Below are 15891 nucleotides of genomic sequence, written 5' to 3' on the forward strand. Positions count from 1 at the left end.
AGAAAGACTGTGAGGAAGGGCAGACTAAAACGACAAGAGGATGGGAGTCCAGGCACAAGGAAGCAATGCAGAGACCAGAGCAAAAGTTGGAAAAGAAAAAAAAAGTTAAATTTTGCAAAAGAATCATATGCAAAAAAACAGAGATATTGCTAGATTCTAAAGGGACATTCAGATAAAGTACATTTATACTCAATGCCCACAGCACTCAAAGCAAAACAAATGACCTTGTTGCACAAATCAGTCCAATGGGGTATGATGTAGTTGCCATGACAGAAATGTGGTTGCAGGGTGGAGATGACTGGGAATTAAATATCCAAGGGTTTCAGGTAATTAGGGAGGATAGGCAAGAAGGTAACGGAGATGTGTTCACACTTTTAATTAAGGATGAGATTAGGGCAATAGGGAGAGATTCTCTCCCTATAATAAAAGATATAAAGAGTAAAATGTTGAATCCATTTGGGTGGAGATCATGAATAGTAAGGGGAAGACGTCACTGGTGGGAGTGGTCTATAGGCCACACTGTAATAATGCTACAGTGGCACAAGCAATCAATCAAGAAATATTTGACGTATGTTAGAATGGAACAGCAGTAATCATGGGGGACATTAACATGCACATTGACTGGTCGAATCAAATTGGTCAAGGCAGTCTTGAAGAGGGATGCATAGGGCTCCTCTATGATCACTTTCTTGAACAGCATGTTACCGAACCTACAAGGGAGCATGCAATCTTAAATCCGGACCGGTGTAATGAGACTGGTAAAATTAGTGATCTTGTAGTTAAGGATCTTCTCAGAAAGAAAGAGTGATCACATTACGATTGAATTTTGGATACAAATAGATGGTGAAATAGCATCATCTAAACCCAGGGTGTAATGCTTAAACAAGGGAGACTATAATGGGACGAGGAAGGAGTTGGCTAAATTAGACTAGGAACACAAGTTATATAGCAGATCAGTTGAAAAACCATGGAAGACTTTTCAGAGATTTTTCATAGTGCTTCCAGTCAAAGACAAGGATAGCAAGGTTAGGAAGAGCCAGCCTTGGATAACCAAAGAAATACAGGAAGGCATCCAATTAAAAGCTCAGGCTTACAAAGTTGTCAAGAATCGTGGGAAACAAAGATTGGGAAAACTTTAAAAAGCAGCAAAGAACCACAAAGCAAGCAATAAAGAAAGGAAAGGTAGATTATTAACGCAAACAAGCACTGAACATAAATACAGGCAGGAAAAGATTTTATAAATACATAAAACAGAAAAGGGTTGCTAAAGGGGACGGAGGTCCTTGCAGGATGAGAAAGGTGAATTAATATGCTAAAATGGGCGAGGCCTTGAATAACTAATGTGTGTCAGTCTGCACAGTGGAAAATGTGTCTAACATGCCAAAACAATGATGGTAAGGATACAATGGGAGGTGAGAATTACAATGCAATTATTATCACTATAGGGGTAGTGTTGAGCAAACTTGAAGGTCTAAAGGTGGATAAGTCTCCTGGTCCTGATGGAATGCATCCCAGGGTGCTGAAAGAAATAGCAGAAGTTATAGCAGATGTATTAGTGGTAATTTACCAAAATTCACTGGACTCCGGGCAAGTCCTGGCAGACTGGAAGACAGTAAATGTCACACTGCTGTTTAAAAAAGGTAAAAGGCGGCTAACTGGCTTTGGAGGTGGTGAGGGGGAGATTCACCAGGTTGATTCTGGAGATGAGGAGAGATTGAGCCGCCTGGGACTGTACTCACTAGAGTTTAGAAGAATGAGAGAGGAGCTTATAGAAAGGGATATATAAGATCGAGGCAGCCAAGTTGTTTCCACTGGTGGATGAGACTAGGACTAGGGGACATTACCTCAAGATTTGGGGGACTAGATTTAGGAATGAGATGAGGAGGAACTGCTTTTCCCAGAGAGTAGTGAATTTACTGATAACTCTGCCCAAGGGAGCAGTAGAAGCAGCTTCACTAAATATATTGAAGACACAGTTAGATAGGTTTATGCATGGTAGGGGAATTAAGGGTTATGGGGATAACACAAGTAGGAGGAGCTGAGACGATGGATAGATCAGCCATGGTCTTAAATGAATGGCGGAGCAGGCTGGTTGGGTCAAATGGCCTACTCCTGTTTCTATTACTATCAAAAGGTCTGATTAGCTGATCTCTAACTGGCAGAGGTTGAGCAGCAACTCCCACACACCTCCTCTGATCTTCCTCGAACCATGATGCCACCATTGAACATCAGGCTGTAGCTTCCAAAGCTGACACTGACCTCATCTCCTCTGGAGATTTCCCCCTCCACTGCTTCCTATCTTATAGTCCACCAACCTCTCTCAGCTCACTTCTACCTCTTTCCCAAAATATACAACAGGAATGTCCTGGCAGACTCATCATTTCAGCCCATTCCTGCCCAAGTGAACCTCTCTCTTCCTATCTCGATTCAATCTTTTGTCCCCTGGTTCAGTGTTTTTCTGCTTCACAATTTCCAGACCTGCGGCTGCAGCCGTTTCCTCTTCACCCATGGACGGGAAACGCTCAGTACTGCCATCTCCATCAGGATGGTCTTGAGGCCGCTCTGCTTTTTCCTTGAAAAGTGGCCTGAACAGTTCACATCCACCACCAAACTTCACCAAGGAGCTTGATCTTATTTCAAATAACTTCTGCTTTAACTCCTCTCATTCTCCCCAAGTCAAAGGGGTAATTGCTTGGTTCCCTGTTGTGCCTGTCTTTTTATGGGGTAGCTCCAGTCCTACCCAGACCCCGACTCCCAACTCTTTCTGCGATAGATCAAACAAAGTTTTCAGTGCTGCTTCCTGTTCTCATCCAGAATTGGAAAAAAAATTCATCAGTTTGCTTCCAATTTTCCTGAAGTTGGGGAAGAAGATGGTCCATCTGACTTTTTCCTTCCCCAACTTCACTTTTCTTCCTCCTGGGAATACACTGCCTGCCAGTATTCACTGCTGAAAATGTGTTGCTGGAAAAGCGCAGCAGGTCAGGCTTCATCCAAGGAGCAGGAGAGTCGACGTTTCGGGCATGAGCCCTTCTTCAGGAATCTGTGCAAGAGGGTTTGCAGTAAGGTTAAAATCAGATTTTCCTGCTCCTTAGATGCTGCCTGACCGGATGTGCTTTTCCAGCACCACACTAATCTATGTGGACTTTAGTAAAGCCTTTGACGAAGGTTCTCCATGGTAGACTGGTTAGTAAAGTAAGATCACATGGTGTTCAGGAAGAGCTTGCCAATTGGATAGTAGTAAACAGAGGGTGGTGGTAGGGAATTGTTTTTCAGACTGCAGGGCTATAACCAGCTGTTTTTCCAAAGGGATCAGTACTGGGTCCACTGTGTGTCACTGCGAGAAGTGGTTTAGATGATGAATGCAGGAAGCATGGCTGGTAAAAGTTTGGGGGGAGTGACACCAACATTTGTGGTATAGTGGACAGTGATGAAGTTATCCAAGGTTACAAAAGGATCTTGATCAATTAGGCTGATAAGCTAAGGACTGCAGATAGAGTTTAATTTAGATAACTGTGTGGTATTGCATTTTAGTAAGATGAGAAAGGGCAGGACTTACAGTTAATGGTAGGGCCCTAGGGAGGGTTGCAGAACAGAGAGACCTAGAGGTTCAGATATATTCTTTATTGCAAGTTGCATCACAGGTAGAGAGTGCAGTAAAATATCAATCAATCAGACCACTGAGTGTAAGAGTTGGGACATCATCTTGCGGTTGTACAGGAAGTTAGTGAGGCCACTTTTGAAATGCTGTATACAGTTCCAGTTGCCCTGATATAGGAAGAATGTTATTAAACCAAGAGTTTGAGTGATAAGAAGAGGCCTGATAGGCTGGGACTGTATAGAGATTTATAAAATCACGGGGGGGATGAGATAAGGTGAATAGCAAAGGCCTTTTCCCTAAGGCTGGAGAGTTCAAAGCTCTGAGGCATAATTTTAAGGAGAGAGGAGAAATATTTGAAAAAGGGACCCAAGGGGCAAGATTTTCACACAGAGAATGGTTCAGGTGAACTGCCAAAAGTAGTAGATGGAGGTACAATTAGAATATGTAAACGATATTTAGGTAAGTACATGAATAGCAACACTTTAAAGGCACATAGGGCATATAAATGGGATGAGTTTAGTTTGGGGAATTTGGTTGGCATGAAGGGTCTGTTTCCATGTTGCAGGATTCTATGATCACTCAAAGAAACATTTTCCTATTTTATGCAGCAGTGTGGATAAACATTTTCTATGGGGTAGTGTACGTTTGACAAGGAGTGAGACTGAAGAAACGTTAAGGATCAATTTTGCAAATATAAAATAGATGGTACAGAGGAAAAAGATCTCTAAAATGACTTAATGCTGTTCAACAATTGTTTGACTGTTTTATGAAAAGGACTGCTTGTTCAAAGGACTCCTTCTTCCTTTGAAATATGGAAACATTCGCTTAAGATCTTGTTTTGTAGTTATTTGAGTGTTATAAAGCTTTTCTTTAAAGAAAGAAGAATGTTAATATTATGGAAATCATATTGTCCAGATACACAGGTGATTAAGTACTTAATAGTTATAGCATCATTACGTACTTAAAGCACTTGCAAAGAGACTTTTAGGTAAGTCGGAAGGAGACAGACATATGTAATGCTACATTCTGTAAATAATGACTTATTAAGAAAAGGATTTATGTCAAGTTCCATGCCTCTCCATCTGGCTTGGGATCAATGTATCAATCCAAATCAATACTACGATAGAAACAATATTTCCCTATTTCACCCAGTCAATTTCCATTCAAACTAAAACATCCTCGCAAGAATACAGAGTTTTAAAAATCCAATTTCTGCATAAGTGCTCGTTATTGGACTAGGCTGAAAAATGTTCTGAATGTTTACTCCAGCAGTTTCATTCTTCGGAACAAGATGTTTGCCATGTTCCACTGCATCAATGTATTTGTTCAAAATGTAACTGCTGATTTTCCCTGAACAATACAGTCAGTGTACTATTTCTATCTTTCACAAGGGACAAGGGAATGGGAGAAGCAGCCCAAATGGGTTTCTGATGCTGAGTAGTGTAAGCAATGCTTAAATCAGACAGCATATTATCCTGTACATTCAGATACACAACATAGTTTAAAGATCTGTCTATATGCAAAGTGCCTCTTGTAACAAACACATAAGGTGAGAGATCTTCATCCTCATTCTTTATGAATTACCAAAACAGCCATCACACATCTCAGGATCAATCGTTGGTGATTTACACGATTTTCATCCTCCAATTTAACAAGGGAGGAATTAACTCTAGGCCTGTAGGGTATCTTTCACAACCTCAAAGTTTTCTACAGCCAGTTAGGCAATTCGGGCATATAGTCACTTATAAAAGAGGGAATACTGCAGCCACTTTGCCCCATTTTATGACAGCTGGCTGGTTTTATCAATTGTGGGTGGGCTGAGGCAAAGATACTGGTGCAATGGTAATATCACTGGACTAATGCTCCTGAAGATGTGGTCATTGGTTCAAATTCTACCCTGGCAGCTGCAGGAATTTACATACCAGATTTATTCATATTTAAAGTTGGTATCAATAAATGGCAACTATACAACCATTGTTGATTGCAATAAAAACACAAATCAATCATTCGTAAGTTTACCTGGCCTGGCCCTGATAGGACTCCCAACCATACAGCAATGTGGTTAACTCTTATTGCCCATTGAAATAGCCTAGCAAGCCACACAGTGGAAGGGCAGTTAGGAATGGCCAATAAATGCTGATCTTGCATTAATTTACCAAACCCGCCTTATTAACTACTCTGACAGAGCCCGTCTGGTCTGATTCTAGCCCTATCTTACTCTGCACCATTCCCAGAACAACGCACCAAAATTGGGATATCTCAGTATGAACTGGCACTAACTGGTGCTGGTGCCATCTTTAAAAGGCCATTGTGCCTGTCAGTCCAGAGGCATTGGCATTTTCCCCATCTATGGCAGAGGAGGGAAATGTGTTGCCATACATTGTGGCCATTAACCAGAGGCCCTGCCACATGGCATGTCCTGTGCTCCAATATTGCTAACCAGTCTCAATCTCTCTGGAGAAATGCGGAACACTGTCAAACAGCTTCTCCACAATGTCAGCTTAAGGCCAACCACCTTCTCTCAGATATCACAACCCCATCTTTGTTACTGTAGACAGTATGCACCAAAGCTCTACCACCTTCACTAATGCCTACAAGATCATCACTCACTGTCAGCTACTCCAACCTCCACACGCTCTCTATGCTGCTTACTAACTCACTCTCTCCTCCTCACTGCACCAACAGTAAAAGTTGTTCGACCCACATTTGACAATCAGGAGTGCCCTTAACTCTGTGTTAACTCGGCACTCAATATTTAAAGATCTGTCACACTATTAATTAGCCTTCTGGAAATGTACATAAATAGGTATGAAAATAGAGGAGAGCTCAGAAGAATCTTCAAGGTCTTCACTCTCAGTGATCCACCAGGTGCTTCCGCTCTCCATTGTCAAATCTAAAATAAGGAGGTTTTGGTTTCTACACAGTCATAGAATCGTACAACATGTAGACAGGCCCTTTGGCCCAAATGGGTCCATGCCAACCAAAATGTCCGCCCATGCTAACCCCATTTCCCTGCATTTGGCCCATATCCTTCTAAATCTTTCCTATCCATGTTTTGTCCAAATGCCTTTTAAATGTTGTTAATGTACCCGCACTAACCACTTCCACTGACAGCTCATTCCATCTGCGTAAAAAAAAAGGTGCCCCTGAGGCTCCCTTTTATTCTTTCTGCTCTAACCTGAAGCTGCTGCCATCTAGTCCGCGATTCCCCAACCCTAGAAAAAAAGACTGAGTACATTCAACCTATCCATGCCTCTCATGATTTTATACACTTGAGATACCCCTTAGTCTCCTATGCTCTAAAAAAACAAGTCCTAGCTTGTCCTCCCTATAACTCAGACCCTCAAGTCCTGGCAGCATCCTTGTAAATTTCTTCTGCACTCTTTCCAGAAAGACTGAAAACTAATGTTCAGATGTTGTCAGGTGACCATTGTTCAGTTACCTGTCATCATGAGTAGCAGTCCCATGGCCATTGCTAAGATAAGTAATGTCAGTCAACTGCCTGACCTATTATAGGGATTGGCCATCAATGCAGACAGGGAGGAGTCTGGAAGAACACAGCAAGCCAGGCAGCAACAGGAAGTGATGCTACCTGGCTAGCAGTGTTCTTCCAGCCTCTGCAGTTTGTTTGTCTCTCACCCCTATAATAAGGCAAGTAACAAGAGCGAGAGAGGAGGACGGGACAAGAAGGTCCACACCATCAGACTGGGGGATGACCAAGGGTTGTTCCCACCTCAACATGGGGGAAGAACTAAGTTTATTGGTACCAAGATCACCAAAAACTACCAAAGTGCTTGGGACCACTGGGACATGGGAGTGCATGACCTCTACTCCTCTATTCTAGAATGGCTCGGGGATCAGGAAAGTGTTCTCATCTCACTGGTTGTCATAGCAATAGAGTTATACAGCACGGAAACAGACTTGTCAGGTATAACGTGTCCATGCTGACCAGATAACCCAAACAGATCTAGTCTAATTTGCCAGCATTTAGCCCAAATCCTTCTAAACCCTTCCTTTTCATGTATCCATCCAGATGCCTTCTAAAATGTTGTAATCGTACTGATCTCCACTCCCTTTGGCAGCTCGTTCCACACACACACACCACCCTTTGCATGAAAGTTGTGCTTTAGGTCAATTTTAAATCTTACCCCTCTCACCTATGCCCACTAGTTTTGGACTCCCCTACCCTGAGGGAAAGACCTTGGCTTTATGTATACCCTCATGATTTTATAAAAAGGTCCCCCTCAGCCTCCAACCTCAAGGGAAAAAAAAACCCAACTAATACAGCCTCTCCTTATAGGTCAAATCCTCTAACCTTGGCAACATCTTTGTAAATCTTTCCTGAACCCTTTCAAGTTTCATACCATCCTTCCTATAGCAGGGATATCAGAACTGAACATGGTATTCCAAAAGTGGCCAAATCAACGTCCTGTACATCCACAACTTGATCTCCCAATTTGTATGCTCACTGCACTGACCAATAAAGGAAAACATACCAAACATCTCATTCATTATGCTATCTACCTCCCACTCCACTTTCAAGGAACGATGGACCCTGCACCCCAAGGTCTCTTTGTTCAGCAACACTCTACAGGACCTTATTATGAAGTGTATAAATCCTGTCCTAATTTGCCTTTCCAAAATGCAGCAAAGAACAAAGAAAATTTACAGCCCAGGAAAAGGCCCTCCAAGCCTGAGCCGATCCAAACCTATCACCCAATTCCTAAGCATCTGTATCTCTCTGCTCCCCACCTACTCATGCATCTGTCCAGACGCACCTTAACTGAATCTATTGTGCCTGCCTCTACCACCTCTGCTGGCAAGGCATTCCAGGCACCCACCACCCTGTGTAAAGTGCATTCCATGCATATCTCCCTTAAACTTTTCACCTCTCACCTTGAACGCCTGACCTCTCGTTATTGAATCCCTCACCCTGGGAAAAAGCTTCTCTCTATCCACCCTGTCTATACCCTTCATGATTTTGTAGACGCCAATCAGGTCCCCCCCAACCACCTTTTTCTAGTGAAAACAATCCTAACCTACTCAACCTCTCTGCATAGCTAGCACCTTCCATACCAGGCAACATCCTCGTAAACCTTCTCTGCACCCTCTCCAAAGCATCTATGTCCTTTTGGTAATGTGGCGCCCAGAACTGTACACAGTATTCTAAAAGCGGTCGAACCAACATAGTGTACAGTTTTAACATGACCTGCCAACTCATACTCAAAACCCCGTCCAATGAAGGCAAGCATACCATATGCCTTCTTGACCACTCTATCCATCTGTGCAGCCACCTTCAGGGTACAACGGACCTGTACTCCCAGATCTCACAGCTCATCACATTTATTTATATTAAACTCCATCTGAGGTCTGCTGACAATCAATGACAAGCTTCGTGGCTTTGTATCTGCACAAAACATCCTGGCAAGACAACAGGAATATGAGCCTGGTTTTTCTGGCTGAGGGGGCAAACTGCAAAATGGCAATGCAAGGCAGAGATGCTGTGAGCATCCAGGTCAGCTCAGAGTGACTGCACGCTATGATTGTGAGCAAAGAACGGGAGATGGCTGTGTGACCGGACAGGACACGCAAAGTAACGAACTTATGATGGGAAATAATGACCTTATCATGGAGCTACAAAAGATGGACAGTGATTAAAGCATGCCGGGAAACGGAAACCAACCTTGACAAAGTAACTACAGAATCCACAAGCTACCAACAAGCAGAAAGTGAGGAGAATGGTTCCTAATGAAGGGCTCCTGCCCAAAACGTCGACTCTCCTGCTCCTTGGATGCTGCCTGACCTGCTGTGCTTTTCCAGCACCACACTCGACTCTGCAGTTAACCCCATGCCATCAGTGTGCCAACACCTGATTGGGACCAACTGATCAGGGTGATAGAACCTGATCGATCTATTGAAAGATACTCAAGACACTCCTAAAAGGGCGCAGAGACTTTGGAATACAAGAATTGCTGCAAAACCACGTTCAGAGTTTAACTTGAGTGATAATCACGGAATAACTACGGAAACAGAAGACACCCCTGAAACCATCAGAGGAAGACCAGGCAACATCATGACGTGGTGCCCAGCCAAGGTCTAGTGTGGTGGCATATGGTCAAAGCATTAGTTAGATTTGTAGTGTTCATCATTAGTTCAGTGTATTTATTGTTCTAATATTAATTGTGTCAAATAAATGAATAATGTTGTTTTACTATTATTGACTTAACTCTCAGTTCTTTTGCTAATTATGAGTGTTCAAACACACTGTGGCAGGCACAACTGCTGTGTGTCCCTGAGAGCACAGCATTAGAATGAGTGTTACTGGGGCAGCAGTGAAGTACAGAAGGGTTCTGAGAGAGGTTTAGAGATGTGGCATGAGGGTTCCTTGACACTGGCACATGTCAGATGTCAACGTCCATGGGGTACATATGATCAGCTTGCTGAGATATCAGTGCCTGGTGTCCAACATGGAGGTTCTTCGGAGCCAGTGCCAAGCTGAACTGGCCAGGTACCCATTTGGATTTCCATGTGACCTCTTGATGGTGAGCTTTTGATAAGATAGGAAGGTGAATACAACAGAGGTGAGATGGGCCATTATTAACGCATTTAAGAAGTAAGAACAGCCTCTTAATTAGCAAGTCTCACCATGCCATGTACAGTTTTGGTCATCCTACTATAGAAAGGATGTTATTAAAGGGTGTAGAAAGGACTTTCAAGGATTTTAGGACATAGAACAGTACAGTACAGCACAGCACAGTACAGTACAGGCCCTACAGCCCACGATGTTGTGTCAAACATTTATCTTAATCAGGATCAACCTAACCTACACACCCCATCCAAGTGCTTGTCCAGCGGTGGCTTAAATGTCCCTAATGTCTCTGACTTTACTACCATCACTGGCAGTGCATTCCACACACTCACCACTCTCTGTGTAAAGAATCTACCTCTGACATCTCCCCTTTAATATTCCTCCAATCATCTTAAAACTATGACCCTGCCTGACAGCCATTTCTGTCCTGGGAAAATGTCTCTGGCTATCTCCTCTATCTATGCCTCTCATTACCTTGTACACCTCTATCAGGTCACCTCTCTTCCTCCTTCTCTCTAGTGTGAAAAGCCCGAGCTCACTCAGCCTTTCTTCATAAGACATGCCCTCCAATCCAGGCAGCATCCTGGTAAATCTCCTCTGCACCTTCTCTAAAGCATCTCCATCCTTCCTATAATGAGGCGACCAGAATTGGACACAATATTCCAAGTGTGGTCGAACCGGAGTTTTATAGAGCTGCAACAAAACCTCACGACTCTTAAAGTCAATCCCCCGTTAAGGAAAGCCAAAACATCATACAACTTCTTAACAACCCTATCAACTTGGGTGGCAACTTTGAGGGATCTATGTACATGAACCTCAAAATCTCACTGTTCCTCCACACTGCCAAGAATCCTGGCTTTAACCCTGTATTCAGCATTTAAATTCAACCTTCCAAAATGAATCACTTCACATTTGTCCAGTTTGAACTACATCTGCCACTTCTCAGCCCACCTCTGTATCCTGTCAATGTCTTGTTGCAGCCTGCAACAGCCCTCAACACTATCTACAACATCACTGACCTTTGTGTCGTCAGCAAACCACCCTTCCACTTCTTCATCCAAGTCATTTATAAAAACTACAAAGAGCAGAGACTCAAGAACACATCCCAGCGGGACACCAAAGTTCACCAACCTCCAGGCGGAATACTTTCCATCCACTACCAGTTGCTGTCTTCTTTCGGCCAGCCAATTGTGTATCCAGACAGCCACATTTCCCTGTATCCCATACCTCCTAACTTTCTGAATGAGGCTACCATGGGGAACTGTATCAAATGCCTTACCGGAATCTATATACACCCACTTCCACTGCTCGACCTTCATCAACCTCTCTTGTCACATCCTCAAAGAACTCAATAAGGCTTGTGAGGCATGACCCTGTCCCTCACAAAGCTATGCTGACTATCTTTAATCAAACTATGTTTTTCCAAATAGTCAATAAATCCTATCTCTCAGAATCCTTTTCAGTACCTTGCTGACCACAGACGTAAGACTGACTGGTCTGTAATTCCCAGGGATTTCCCTATTCCCTTTCTCGAACAGAGGAACAACATTCGCCTCCCTCTGATCAGCCGGTACGACTCCCATGGAGAGTGATGATGCAAAGATCATCGCCAGAGGTGCAGCAATTTCATTCCTCGCTCCCGTAGTAACCTTAGAAATATCTGGTCTGGCCCTGGGGACTTATCTATCCTGATGCTTCCCAGAATTTCCAGCACATCCCCTTCCTTAATATCAATCTGTTCAAACCTATTAACTTGGTCCATGGTGTTCTCATTATCAACAAGAACCCTCTGTCTAGTGAATACTGAAGCAAAAAATTCATTTAGGGCCTCCCCTAACTCTTCAGACTTCAGGCACAAATTCCCTCCACTATCCCTGATCAGCCCTCTCCTCTCTGATCAGTCTCTTATTCCTCACATATGTTTAGAATGTCTTTGGGTTTTCCCTAATCCTTCCCGCCAAGGCTTTTTCGTGCCCCCTCCTTGCTCTCCTCAGTCCATTTTTGAGTTCTTTCCTAGCTACCCTGCAATCCTCTAAACCTGAGCCAGATCCTTGCTTCCTCAGCCTTAATTAAGCTTCCTTCCTCCTTTGACAGGAAGCTCCTCTGCTCTTGTCATCCAAGGCTCCTTCACCGTGCCATTCCTTGCCTGTCTCCGTGGGATAAAGTTTCCAACACTCACAACAAGTGCTCCTTAAACAACCTCCACTTTTCTGTTGTGCATTTCCCACAAGACAATTGTTCCCAATTTATACTCCACGGCTCCTGTCTAATAGCGGTAATATTTCCCCTCCCTAATTAAATACCTTCCCATACTGTCTGTTCCTATCCCTCTCCATGGCTATGGTGAAGGTGAGGCACTTATGGTCACAGTCATCGAAATGCTCTCCCAGAGAGAGATCTGACACCTGGCCTGGCTCGTTGCCTAGCTCCAAATCCAATATGGCCTCCCCCCCCAAGTCGGCCTATCTACATAGTGAGTTTTGAGACTTGTAGCTCAGGTTGGGTTTTGGATGTAGGTTTGCTCGCTGAGCTGGAAGGTTCATTTCCAGATGTTTCGTTACACTCCAGGTAACATCTCCAGTGGGCCTCAGGTGAAGCAATGCTGAAAATTCCTGCTTTCTATTTATGTTTGGTTTCTTTGGAGGGTTACCCTAACAAAACATCTGGAAATGAACCTTCCAGCTCAGTCAGCAAACCTACATCCAAAGGCCTATCTACATATGGAGTCAGGATTCCTTCCTGGGCACACCTGACAAAAAGTGGCTCCATCCAGATCATCTGCATTATGGAGGTTCCAATCAAGACTGGGCAAGTTGAAATCACCCGTAACAACAACTCTGTTACATCTGCACCTTTCCATGATCCGCTGTCCAATCTGTTCTTCCATCTCTCTGCTGCTACTGGGAGAGGGGTCTGTAGAAAACACCCAATAAAGTAACTGCTCATTTACTGTCACTGACTTGCACCCAGACTGACTCCTCAACACCCTCCTTTTCTGTAGCTGTGATGCACTCTAATTAACAATGCTGCTCCCCCTTCTTTATTACCCACACCCCCTTCTTTAAAAAGATTTATCAGGGATATTATCAGGATTGGAAGGTTTGAATTCTAAGGAGAGGCTGGGTAAGCTGGGATGTTTTTCACTGGAACATTGGAGGTTGAGGGGTGACCTTATAAAGGTTTGCCCAAAGTGTTAGGTGAAGGGGTAAACGTAGGGGAATGGGTCTGGGTGGGTTGCTCTTCGGAGAGTCGGTGTGGACTTGTTGGGCCGAAGGGCCTTTTCCAGATTGTAAGTAATCTAATCTAATCTAACCTAAACATAGACAGGTGAATAGCAAAGGTCTTTGCCCCAGGTAGGCGAGTTCAAAACTACAGGGTATAATTTCAAGTATGTAAGTTAGCTCTCTGAGCTGGAAAATTTGTGTTCAGACATTTCGTCACCATGACTCAGTAACATCATCAATGAGAGTCTCCAGTGAAGTGTTGGTGGCATGTCCCACCTCTCTATTTACAGGTCTTGGTTTATTAAGGTGGGTGATGTCATTTCTGTTTTTTTGAGAGAAGGTAGATGGGATCTATATTGATATGTTTATGGAGTTCTGGTTAGAATGCCAGGCCTCTAAGAATTCTCATGCGTGTAATTTTAATTGTATTTTAAAGGTGAGAAGAGAAAGATTTAAAATGGGTCTGAAGGGCAACTTTTTCCACAGAGGGTGATGCGTATATGGAATGAACTGCTTGAGGAAGTGGTAGATGCAGATACAGTTATAACTGTTAGAAGACATTGGACCAGTACATGCACAGGGAAAGGTTTAGAGGGAAACAAGCTAAGTGCAGGCAAATGGGACTAACTTAGTTTGGGAAACTTGGTCAGCGTGGAGAAGTTGGACTAAAAGGTCTGTTTCTGTGCTGTATGACTCTGAATGGCTCACAATGTCAAGATAGGCCTCACTGGACTTCACACATGATTCTACTATAAATCTCAGTATAGCCCACACCATTCAGGTCTTTGTAAGGTCTGCCCTGTGAGCCAGAACCTGGTAATATGTGATTACCACGTATAGCGGTATTTAGTACGATAGTATAACAGAGTATTACATTGAAGACAATTATTGACTTTCTCTTCTCCTTAGTCTGTCTCTGTAGGGATTGTGTGGCACCAAGCCACATGGAGGGGGAGATCTCAGTTGTCCGTCTGAATCGCTATGTTTGGGAATGCAATACCAAGTCAGTCATCATTCTCATTTGCTGATTTTGACGCAATAGCTGTCAATCTTGAAATATTCACCACCTGCCTTAAATTTTATCATTCAAATTATGAGATTCTCTTCCTCAAAGTTTGAATCCAGGCATTTGTGAATCCCAGTTCCATTCCAGATGCTGTCTCCAATGAGAGGGTGCTGCACTGTCAGAGGAGATGATTTTTAAGTGAGATAGTTATCTTTAACTAAATCTCATTCACCCTGCTATAATAGATCCCATAGCCACTCCAGACTAGAGCAGGATAGTTCTCCTCAGTGTCCTAGCAGATAATGTGGTTATCACAATGCTGTGTGTGGGATCTTGCTGTATACCAACTGCTTGCCAGATTTTCTCCATTACAATGATGATCATACTTCAAAAGGTGCCCCATTGGTTGTAAAGCAGTTTGCAACCATGAAAATTATTACATAAATCCAGTTTTTCTCCCATTTCAGAGTAGACTATCATTATAGCATGCATATACATGGTTGCTTTACACAATATTTTCTTGCAAGATCAATGGTGTTAAAGAATCATAGAAACTCTACAGTGCGGGAGGCCATTCAGCCCATCGAGTCTACATCAACCTCTGATGAGCACCCCACCCAGACATAGCCCTAACCATAACCCTTAACCACATATTTACAACGGCTAACCCATCTAGCCTACTCTGGACATGATGGACAAATTAGCATGGCCAATCCAGCTGACCCACACAGACAGGAGGAGAACGCGCACAACTCTACACAGCCTCCCCAGGTTGGAATTGAACCCGGCTACTGTGAGGCAGGAGTGCTAACACCGTGCCACAGAGTGTCAGCGTCAAAGTCAAGTGCACAGGTAAGTCTAACCCTTACTTAATGCACTTTCTTACCGTCCAGAGCCCACAGTCGCTGGGAGCTCCCTGTGATGGTCCAGGGGACAGTAGCAGCCTCCCTATGGTCAACCTCCTGACACTGTCAGCCCTTGTGTCCAGTTTGATGACAATCTCCACCTGGTCCCACTCAGTGTGTCAGCTCTCTGTAACACCAGGGGTGCTCAAAAACAAAAACAAAAACAAAACTGACCACCCCCCTCTCTGCTTTCAAACTCTTTCTGTGTCAACAGGCTCTGCTGTAAATTGCCTGCATTTATCTCCCTCCCACTTCAGCCTTTACACTGTCAGTGGCTTTAGCAGAACAGCAACAAGCTTCAACAAGGAAACAAGAGATGTCTGAAAATGTGGAAGGATATACTCCAATAGACAGCCCCATCTACAGGATAGGGAGACTCCCAACTGTGAAAACACTCAGATCCTCAACAGTTCCCTGCTCCTGAGGGTTTTGAAGGTGAGGGGAGAGGGGCCATTGAATATTTCTCTCTTATTTTAGACAGAAGTAAACTGGTTCCTGATAGATGAGGGAATCAATGGTTCTCAGGGATAGATGAGAGTGTGCAATTCAGAACACAAACAGATCAGCCA

At 43.6% G+C, this 15891-nt stretch overlaps 1 protein-coding gene across 4 annotated transcripts in view; it reads right to left on the reverse strand.

The window, feature by feature from the left end:
- LOC132828247 (DNA damage-regulated autophagy modulator protein 2-like) overlaps positions 1-15587 on the reverse strand; it is a 103871-nt gene extending 88284 nt beyond the window's left edge. For all 4 annotated transcript variants that reach the window (XM_060845218.1, XM_060845216.1, XM_060845214.1 and 1 more), the window contains exon 1: positions 15304-15587. The gene's annotated coding sequence lies outside the window, so the exon portion shown is untranslated. The remainder of the gene's footprint in view (positions 1-15303) is intronic.
- Between the last annotated feature and the right edge of the window lie 304 nt (positions 15588-15891).

This window comes from Hemiscyllium ocellatum, chromosome 26 (assembly GCF_020745735.1).
Source record: "Hemiscyllium ocellatum isolate sHemOce1 chromosome 26, sHemOce1.pat.X.cur, whole genome shotgun sequence".
Lineage (NCBI taxonomy): Eukaryota > Metazoa > Chordata > Chondrichthyes > Orectolobiformes > Hemiscylliidae > Hemiscyllium > Hemiscyllium ocellatum.